We start from the raw sequence: 10,127 nt of genomic DNA, 5'->3' as shown, positions 1-10,127 counted from the left end.
AACCAACAGCGGGATCTGGATACCCATGTTGTCTCCCACATGCTCCACGATGATCTCATCGGATGAACCACGATGTCGAGGATTCAATCAATCCCGTATTCAATCCCCTTTGTCTATCGGTATGATACTTGCCCGAGATTCGATCGTCGGTATCCTGATACCTTGTTCAATCTCGTTACCGGCAAGTCTCTTTACTCGTTCCATAACACATCATCCCATGATCAACTCCTTGGTCACATTGTGCACATTATGATGATGTCCTACCGAGTGGGCCCAGAGATACCTCTCCGTTTACACGGAGTGACAAATCCCAGTCTCGATTCGTGCCAACCCAATAGATACTTTCGGAGATACCTGTAGTGTACCTTTATAGCCACCCGGTTACGTTGTGACGTTTGGCACACCCAAAGCACTCCTACGGTATCCGGGAGTTGCACAATCTCATGGTCTAAGGAAATGATACTTGACATTAGAAAAGCTTTAGCATACGAACTACACGATCTTGTGCTAGGCTTAGGATTGGGTCTTGTCCATCACATCATTCTCCTAATGATGTGATCCCGTTATCAACAACATCCAATGTCCATGGTTAGGAAACCGTAACCATCTATCGATCAACGAGCTAGTCAACTAGAGGCTTACTAGGGACATGGTGTTGTCTATGTATCCACACATGTATCTGAGTTTCCTATCAATACAATTCTAGCATGGATAATAAACGATTATCATGAACAATGAAATGTAATAACAACTAATTTGTTATTGCCTCTAGGGCATATTTCCAACAGTCTCCCACTTGCACTAGAGTCAATAATCTAGTTCACATCGCCATGTGATTAACACTCACAGGTCACATCGCCAAGTGACCAACATCCAAGAGTCTACTAGACTCAATGATCTAGTTCACATCACTATGTGATAAACACTCAAAGAGTTCTGGGTTTGATCATGTTATGCTTGTGAGAGAGGTTGTAGTCAACGGGTCTTGCCATATTCAGATCCCTATGTATTTCGCAAAACTTTATATCGTAGATGCTTGTCAGGACCCCGACTCAATGCCACATAGATCTAGCATGTAACACTTCATATCACTTTGCAGCCTCACGCACGGTATTCCCACGGGTGTCGCCTTACCTTTACCCGGGACCGTTTGCGCCTTTTGGCACACGTATATGACGGTGTCGCTAGCATCCATATGATAAGGAGCCCAGGCTGACATGGCTAGTCGTGAACCCAAAGTGGCACAAACTTACAGGGACAGGCATCCATGACCCAGCATCGAACGTGTCGGTCATCAGCGAGTGAATCCAGGCTGTAGCACTGGGCTAGCAGGACTCCGGTGAACCGGGCTGTAGCGGGCTAACAGGACTCCGGTATTCATCGCGTGACATTTCCCCGAAGGGACAGACACAGGAACGAAGAAGGACACATGCCGGCCAGCCTAAGTGTTCCGGAGCAGTAGCAAGCTACCATGGCTCGGTGGAAACACTAGGAGACATTTCCTGGTAAGAGAGGCTACTAAAGATAAACAACTAGATAGTCAGATCCCACACATACCAAGCATTTCAATAACATACACACAATATGCTCGATATGTGCAATACAACATGGCATCACAAAATGACTTTACGACTCAAGTAGTTATTCATTAGGCTTCGAGGAGCGAGACATTACAAACATGAGTCTCATGACCCAACACTCAGAGCATACAAATCAAAGCACAAACGGAAGCTATCATGTCTGAGTACAGACAAGTATAAATGAAAAAGGCTGAGAAGCCTGACTATCTACCAGATCCTGTCGAGGGCACAAGATCATAGCTCAGGTAACAACCTAAACGTCGAAGTCCACGCGGAACTACTAGTGAGACTGAAGTCTCTCTGCAAAACATAAAATAGGCAAACGTGAGTACAAATGTACCCAGCAAGACTTACATCAGATCTATCTACATATGCATCATTATCAACAAGGGGGTGGAGGGGTTTGACTGCAGCAAGCCAGCTTTGACTCGGTGGCTAACCTGAACTACGACTGCAAGTAACTCTTTTGAGGTGGCGCACACGAGTCCACATATTCACCATATCAATACACCACTATGGATCCGCTCCCGTCTCCCTACGAGAACGCCATCCATAGCACTCACGCTTATCTTGCGTATTTTAGGGTATCCACTTTCACTTGTCTATGAACTATGCAATGGGGTCCAAGTTTCCATATCCGAGGAATCCGGCTATTCGAATAGATGATGTTAACCCTGCAGGGGTGTACTTCTTCACACATGCTTTCGCCACTTACCGCCCTGTACACGTCTTGTACCTCGGCAACCTTCAAGCGGAAGCCGGGCGAGGGAGTCGGCCACGACCTGACTAACCGAACAAGTCTCTAGTCCAGGTTTATCGCCTATTCGGGTTCCATCCGCAAGGAGATCCGGCCGGGGTGTCGCTTACGGCCCCAAACGATGTGAACAGGGTTCCCAAGCCCACCAACCGGGTGCCACTTGGTACACCGGGCCACTGTGCCTAGTCTGTCCCAAGCCCACCTGTACCGGGTGCCACTTGGTAGACTACTAACACTACCTACAAACACCAGAAACTAGTTGCAACTCCTGGACAGAGATCATGTTGATTAATAAGTCGAGAGAGCTTGGAGCGCCCGGAGCCCAATGTGTGGTAGTAACTGATCAAGGATCACAAACATAGAACTCAGTTCCTGAGGACGACTGCAATGTGACAACCCACCATGTACTCCTACATGGCCTCTCACCGCTACCTTTACCAAATCGTGTTCACACACTTAGTTCACCCATAGTAGGACATGTTCACACGCCTCTGATTCATCCCCGATGAATCAGACCTGACTCAACTCTAAGCAGTAGCAGGCATGACAACAAGCATGAATGAGTAGGCACATCAGGGCTCAAACAACTCCTACTCATGCTAGTGGGTTTCATCTATTTACTGTGGCAATGACAGGTCATGCAAAGGATAAAGGGGTTCAGCTACCGCAGCAAGTATCAAATATGTCGTTGTTGTCCTAATGCAGTAAAAGAGAGCAGGAGCGAGAGAGTGGGATTTTATTGGAATGAACAAGGGGGTTTTGCTTGCCTGGCACTTCTGAAGATAACATTGAGTCTTCATCAGTGTCAACGATCACATCATCGGTATCACGTCTATCGAAAGGGGGCAATCACCGGCAACTGAGGAAAGACACAATCAATGCAATGCACAATATGATGCATGCTCATGACATGGCAATATGAATGTGTTTTGAGCTAATGCAACTAGCAACAGATTAAATGAAGTTGGTTTGAATATAAGATTCAAATTCAAACTCCATATGTGGTTATTTAAATGTCATTCACTTCATTTGCCCTAAACAGTGGTGATAAGTTGTTCTAACGTGCATGTAAATGGTACAGATGGATTCCTTGAATTTTTCTGATAATTTTTCATATATAAATTATTTAATTTGGAGTTACGGTTGAATTTCTATGATTTTTAGAAGTTTTAGGCATTTTCTGGAATTTTCAGAATTATTTTTAAATCCAGAAAATACTTATTGCGTCAGCATGACGTTGGCATGACGTCAGCAGGTCAACAGGGGCTGGTCCGGGTCAAACCTGACCAGTGGGGCCCACTGGTCAGTGACTTAGGTGACTAACAGAGTTAATTAACTCTAACTAATCAGGTTAATAGCCACGGGGCCCACTGTCAGTGTCAGCAGGGGTAATTAGTTTAACTAATTTAATTAGTACTAATCCTAATTAACTAACAGGGCTGGGCCCCACCTGTCATTGAGGCAGGGGCGTCCAACTGGGCCCACATGGTCAGTAGTCAACGGGGTCAAACCCGGGTCAACTCGCCGGAGTTGACCCGCGGCTCGTCGCCGGCGGAGCCAGAGACGGCGGAGGGGTGCGGGTTTCCTCCTCCGGCGACCAAATGGCCGGCGGAGAGCGTCTACGTGACGCGGGCGCTCGTCCGCGTCGAGTAGTGGCAGCGGCTGGGCCTAAGATGGCCGGAGTCGTCACCGGCGTCGACCGTGGCGGTTGCCGGAGCTCGGGCGAGCTCGGGGTTGACGCTACGGTGGCCGGGGAGACTCGTGCGGGGCACCTACATGCTCTACGCAGCGCGGGGAGAAAGCTGAGCACAACAGCCGGGCCACTAGGTGGCCGGAGGCACGTCGGCGGCGGTCACAGGCGGCGGCGGGTTTCGGCCGAACTCGGTGCAGTTGCTGTGGTGCTCGAGAGTGAGAACGGGAAGGGGGAGGAGGAAGAGGAGCTCACGGGGAGTCGGTTGGAGCAGACGGCAAGCTCGGGGAGGCGGCGGCGGCGGCGAATCGACGGCGGCGGTCCTCGGTGGCCGAGGAGGGGAAAAGCGTCGGGACGGTGCTTCGGGGCTTCTCCGGTCGCGTGAGCCGACGGAGAGGTCGAGGGAGGCACTGCGGAGCTCGGGAGCGCGTCGGGGAGGAGAGGGGGTGGCGGTGGCCGCGAGGGCAGCGAGGGTCAGCGACGGTGGCGCTCGGCCGGTTGTGTGCGAGAGGGACGGAGAAGGGGAGAGGCGATGCGAGAGGTCGAGGGGGTTCCAGGGCGTCTCCGTGGCGTCGCGAGGAAGTCGGGGAGGCTGCCACGGCGAAGTAAGAGGTGGAGGCCCGGGCACGGGCGCGTCGACACACCTCTGCCAGTAGGCAGAGGTTGAAGACAGCGGTGCCCCTGGTGGGCTGGGCCGCCAAGTGGACTGGCAGGGGGGGCTGGGCCAGCACATGTGAGCGCCAGGTAGTTCCTTCTCTCTTTTTTATTTACTGTTTTCTATTTTTGTAGTTTGTTTTGATTTAGTTTAGCAACTAAATCATTTAAATAAATTCTGTAGATTTTTATGTGGCTTGCTAAAATATATACAAAACCACTCACAAACTTCCAGAATTATTGGAGTCATATTTAATATATATTAAATATAAATCCAAAGCAAATAGTTATTGGATTAATTCAAATGGCCAAAATAATTATCTCTGTGACTCCCAAAATATTGGTTTAAATTTTACCTCTTACCAATATTTCCATGGAATAACAGGAACATTTTCTTGGACACATTTGAGAAGATTTAATTGTTGGTTATTTTTAGAGGTCTTCTGAGGCTTTGAAAATTCCTCAATTCAATTTCATTTGAATTTAAACATGATGCTCACATGAGGTCTAGCCTAGTGCATAACAGGACCAGGGATGTGACAACTCACCCCCACTAAACAAAAATCTCGTCCCGAGATTCAAGCTTAGGGTAAGGTGAAGGGGGAACGCAAACTAGCACAATCTTCACGATCCAGGTTGCACTTCATAGGAACGTTGTTTCGATCACCATCTTTGTCTCGACATCTTGTTCTGAGAACTCCAGTTATCATGACAACGAGAGGAAAGGAAAGACCCTAAAAGAATTGTTCTTCTCGAAGGTCGAACAACTCAGGATTAACTCTCGGAATGAGATGTAGCAACATCTCTCGAGCTGAGAGACGAAGCACACCTCTAGAGGGATGGAGTGGAACAGATGATGAGGGTTCACTAGGTAGACAACAATTCCACACCTAAGAAGGTGGTAAACGATTGTCAACGTAGCGAGGAGTTGAATTGCCATGATACCACGACGAAACATCCTGGAGAAGGGTGATTCGTAGATTATTATCTTAAGTGGCAAAAAGAATTACCTTTGATATAGAGATCATTGAGACTCTCTATATCAGCCTAAGGCAAATCACAGCAATCGATTGGCGGGGTCGGTAGAATGGCATACTTGGACTTGGATGATGTGGATTACCTTGTTGAAGACAACGTAATGGATGAATTTGCTTATCACCGGAGATGGAAGAGACCCATGGTAGAATGGCACATTGGCGGTGCAAGCTGGGAACAAAATGCAAATGATGGAATGATTCTGGTAACTGGGGAAGAACCCAACAATAGAGAGTGAATTCACTGTTGAATAGATCATAGCATTGCCGAGGGAACTGAGAGCAAACCCAGCTAGTGCCGATGATAACACGTAGCGCTTGTGCGTGCTCTCAAGAACTTGAGCATTTCCATATTCATCAGGGTTTTACCAACATCTGTGTCAAGGGTCCGGTAACACAACTTACTACCATGATGAATGGTGATGGAGGATGCAGATGCAAAGGAGGATAACACCTTCTCAGATTTCACCCTTGGCGGGGCCAAGGAAATAAAATCTGGATGATCGACCGAGAGACATTTAGCACTCTGCTTCTAATGTTCTCCTTGATGTGCTAGTGTAACCCATTCATAGATATGGTTTGATATCTAAAACATCAAGTAAAAGGTCGGACTTCGGGAACACAAAAATCCATAGGGGCAACTAGGGAGTAAACCCTACGAAATCCCTATGGGGAGGTGGCCAACTTCTCCAATCGAGATACTAGAATAATAGGTCTCCTGGCGGGGTGTGTTGGCCACGACATCCACCTTACCAGTTATCGAGGAACCAATATTATAGTTCTTGGGAAATGTTCCAACCATCATATCTGCCTGAGATTCAGATCTGGTTGGTGTCAGAATATTCCAGACCCATCGAGTCTAGGAAGGAAAACGAAAGTTTGCAACACAAATCGACGAGATGACGTTGCGAGATTCTCGGGAAATGAACTACGATAGTAAGCTCCAAAACATGAGCTGGTTCTGCTACAAACATGTGAACACGTTGTCCCAGACAAGCATGACCACGTGGTAGTCTTATAATAAAACACTACCGAGTTCAGGTGGGGAACCATCAACGAGGATATCAAAATCCTTGCATAAGGTATACTCTTAAGAAGGAACTTCTTCTCCTTGAACAAATCAATCAGTGGCTTGGTGTGCTAGGATATACATATGGAATGAAGATGATCAGTCTAACAGACCACAGAATTCTTCGCACGTGCATGACCGACTTGGGATGATTCCAAAGGAGCAAAAACAAACTTTCTCGAATTCACGACGGCAACTTACATCAAAATGCACGTGAATCAAAGGAAGTCACTCCTTTCATCAAACAAGTACTTCATGAGCTAGCATGAAGAAAATGCTTTCAAAAGTTTCCAACACTAACTTAATGTTCAACAACATCATGGAGGAGATAAGGATGTTTTCAATTAACTCAACAACAACTCATCGGAATTTCCATATCACTGGACTTCCACCATCGTGTGAACACGGTGATAGCATTGGTCAGATCCAAAAGATATAATGGTGTATGCTCGAGGGATCAACCACGAGGAAGACAACATTACGAACATCATTGGTTCTGACTTGATTTGACGATAGCCCACACTCAAATCAAAGGATTGATAAGACAATAGGTCCAGCAACTGATCACAGGGACCAATCGATGAAGATATCATCTTTCTTCAATACACACTACACAAGAATATCCCTTTGGAACGAACTAAGTCAGGCAAGCTTTTATCTTCCAACCCTCCAAGTTGTCGTTTAGCTTAACCAACTAGCTCAGGGATATCTAACACCGATTCTTGGAGAGAAGGTGGTTCACAAGAAACCAACTTGATCACGAGCTCAACATAGTGGTCAGGTGACAACCTGGTAACACTTCCGAGAAGATCTTCGGAAATCACGAACCACCGATATGTTACTAGGCTCGAGAACAATCTTGCTTTTCAGGGCAAGATGATATGATCAAATGAGCGAGGACTTGACAAAATCCTAGTCATCAATCAAAGAGTGCACCAGGAGATAAGGACTAGGTAGCACGATCAATCTTAGAATGGTGATTCAAAAACCAACACGCTAAGGATGAAATTATTATCCTTTAGCTACCAAGCAACGAGGTTGCTGGGAGTATTGATTTCACACACCATGATTCACTTGTCGGCACTCCGACTGCAACAACACGGAACCGAGGAATGAGAAAGGATGGCGAGAAGTATCACTATGTCAAGAATTCACAAAAGGTGGTGCAATTCTCATGAAATTCCTGTCATAAAGAAGGTAATACTTCAGGGTAGAGCAGACCAGAAGCTGGATTGTAACTTGATCTGCGGAGCACAACTTCTTTGACCCAATCCTGAATATGGATGAGGTACTGGAGTTTGCTTCTCCTAGTCATTCAGGACAGAATGGCTTGACGGACCACAAGAGTAATAAGCATTGATAACACGAATGCACAAATACTCCTGACTATCAATTGATAGACAAGGGCCAGAAAACAACTAAAGAGGGACAACTCAAAGGAACATATGATTTTCTGAGTTGTGAATGCATAGATTAGCATGTCGAACGAGTTCAACATATTTCTTCCGGACAATCCATGCGGAAAGGTAGAACTGGCAGAGTCACAATTATGAATGGAGAACCCATAGAGAGCACTCCTGTTGTGATCTTTTGATCCAACAAACTTTTGCCGTAAGTGGTTCATGATATTTGGAAGAAGGATATACCACGGACCTCGAGAACTACTGCAAAGGTTACTAATATCCTAAAGGCGCTAGCAATTACTATCAACATGAAGTAAGTAGAGTGAATCTCGGGTTCAAAACCCAGGAATAGAATACCTACTACTAAGTGGCATCACGGGATGCTTGCGGGGATAAAGCCAGAGTCATCACACTGGGACACAAATCATAGCTAGATTACTAGATGATCCCCTAAGACACCTAGGGTCATAATAATATCTCCATCATAAGTGTCAAGGCAATAGAATACCTCAACTCAACAATTAGTGTGATTGAGCTGGCATAAAGGAACATCGAAACCAGAGGGAAAGGATTTTGCAAATGCATCAAATTATTTAGAAACCTAGGATGACTCGGACAGCATAACGGCTATAAATGCTCAAAAGATTTGAGACATGCTACAAAAAATGGTGGCATAGCCACTCAGAAGCACAATATCAAAGTTTCGAGATCAACAGTTAACATACAGAGGTAGTAGAAGCTGAACTGAGGCTTAAGTCGAACAATCCTATAAGTCTGCGGACTAGTAACACGTGATCCTGATAGAAAGAAGAGATAGCCTAGCTCTTAATCCCCGTAGAAAAGATAAGATGACTCAGATCAGAACGGCATAAGGTATAAGGAGTAAAAAGAGCCTTACGTCCCATCCCACAATCAATTCCCTTACATAACTAAAGAATTTCTAGACTCAACTTTGACCAGTTTGGCTTGGTAATCCTACAGGCAGTCAAGCTCTGATACCAGCGCTGTCAGGACCCCGACTCAATGCCACATAGATCTAGCATGTAACACTTCATATCACTTTGCGGCCTCACGCACGGTATTCCCACGGGTGTCGCCTTACCTTTACCCGGGACCGTTTGCGCCTTTTGGCACACGTATATGACGGTGTCGCTAGCATCCATATGATAAGGAGCCCGGGCTGACATGGCTAGTCGTGAACCCAAAGTGGCACAAACTTACAGGGACAGGCATCCATGACCTAGCATCGAACGTGTCGGTCATCAGCGAGTGAATCCAGGCTATAGCACTGGGCTAGCAGGACTCCGGTGAACCGGGCTGTAGCGGGCTAACAGGACTCCGGTATTCATCGCGTGACATTTCCCCGAAGGGACAGACACAGGAACGAAGAAGGACACATGCCGGCCAGCCTAAGTGTTCCGGAGCAGTAGCAAGCTACCATGGCTCGGTGGAAACACTAGGAGACATTTCCCGGTAAGAGAGGCTACTAAAGATAAACAACTAGATAGTCAGATCCCACACATACCAAGCATTTCAATAACATACACACAATATGCTCGATATGTGCAATACAACATGGCATCACAAAATGACTCTACGACTCAAGTATTTATTCATTAGGCTCCGAGGAGCGAGATATTACAAACATGAGTCTCATGACCCAACACTCAGAGCATACAAATCAAAGCACAAACGGAAGCTATCATGTCTGAGTACAGACAACTATAAATGAAAAAGGCTGAGAAGCCTGACTATCTACCAGATCCTGTCGAGGGCACAAGATCGTAGCTGAGGTAACAAGCTAAACGTCGAAGTCCACGCGGAACTACTAGTGAGACTGAAGTCTCTCTGCAAAACATAAAATAGGCAAACGTGAGTACAAATGTACCCAGCAAGACTTACATCAGATCTATCTACATATGCATCATTATCAACAAGGG

Source organism: Triticum aestivum, chromosome 2A (assembly GCF_018294505.1).
Source record: "Triticum aestivum cultivar Chinese Spring chromosome 2A, IWGSC CS RefSeq v2.1, whole genome shotgun sequence".
NCBI classification, from domain to species: domain Eukaryota; kingdom Viridiplantae; phylum Streptophyta; class Magnoliopsida; order Poales; family Poaceae; genus Triticum; species Triticum aestivum.
This window is presented reverse-complemented; position numbering follows the sequence as displayed.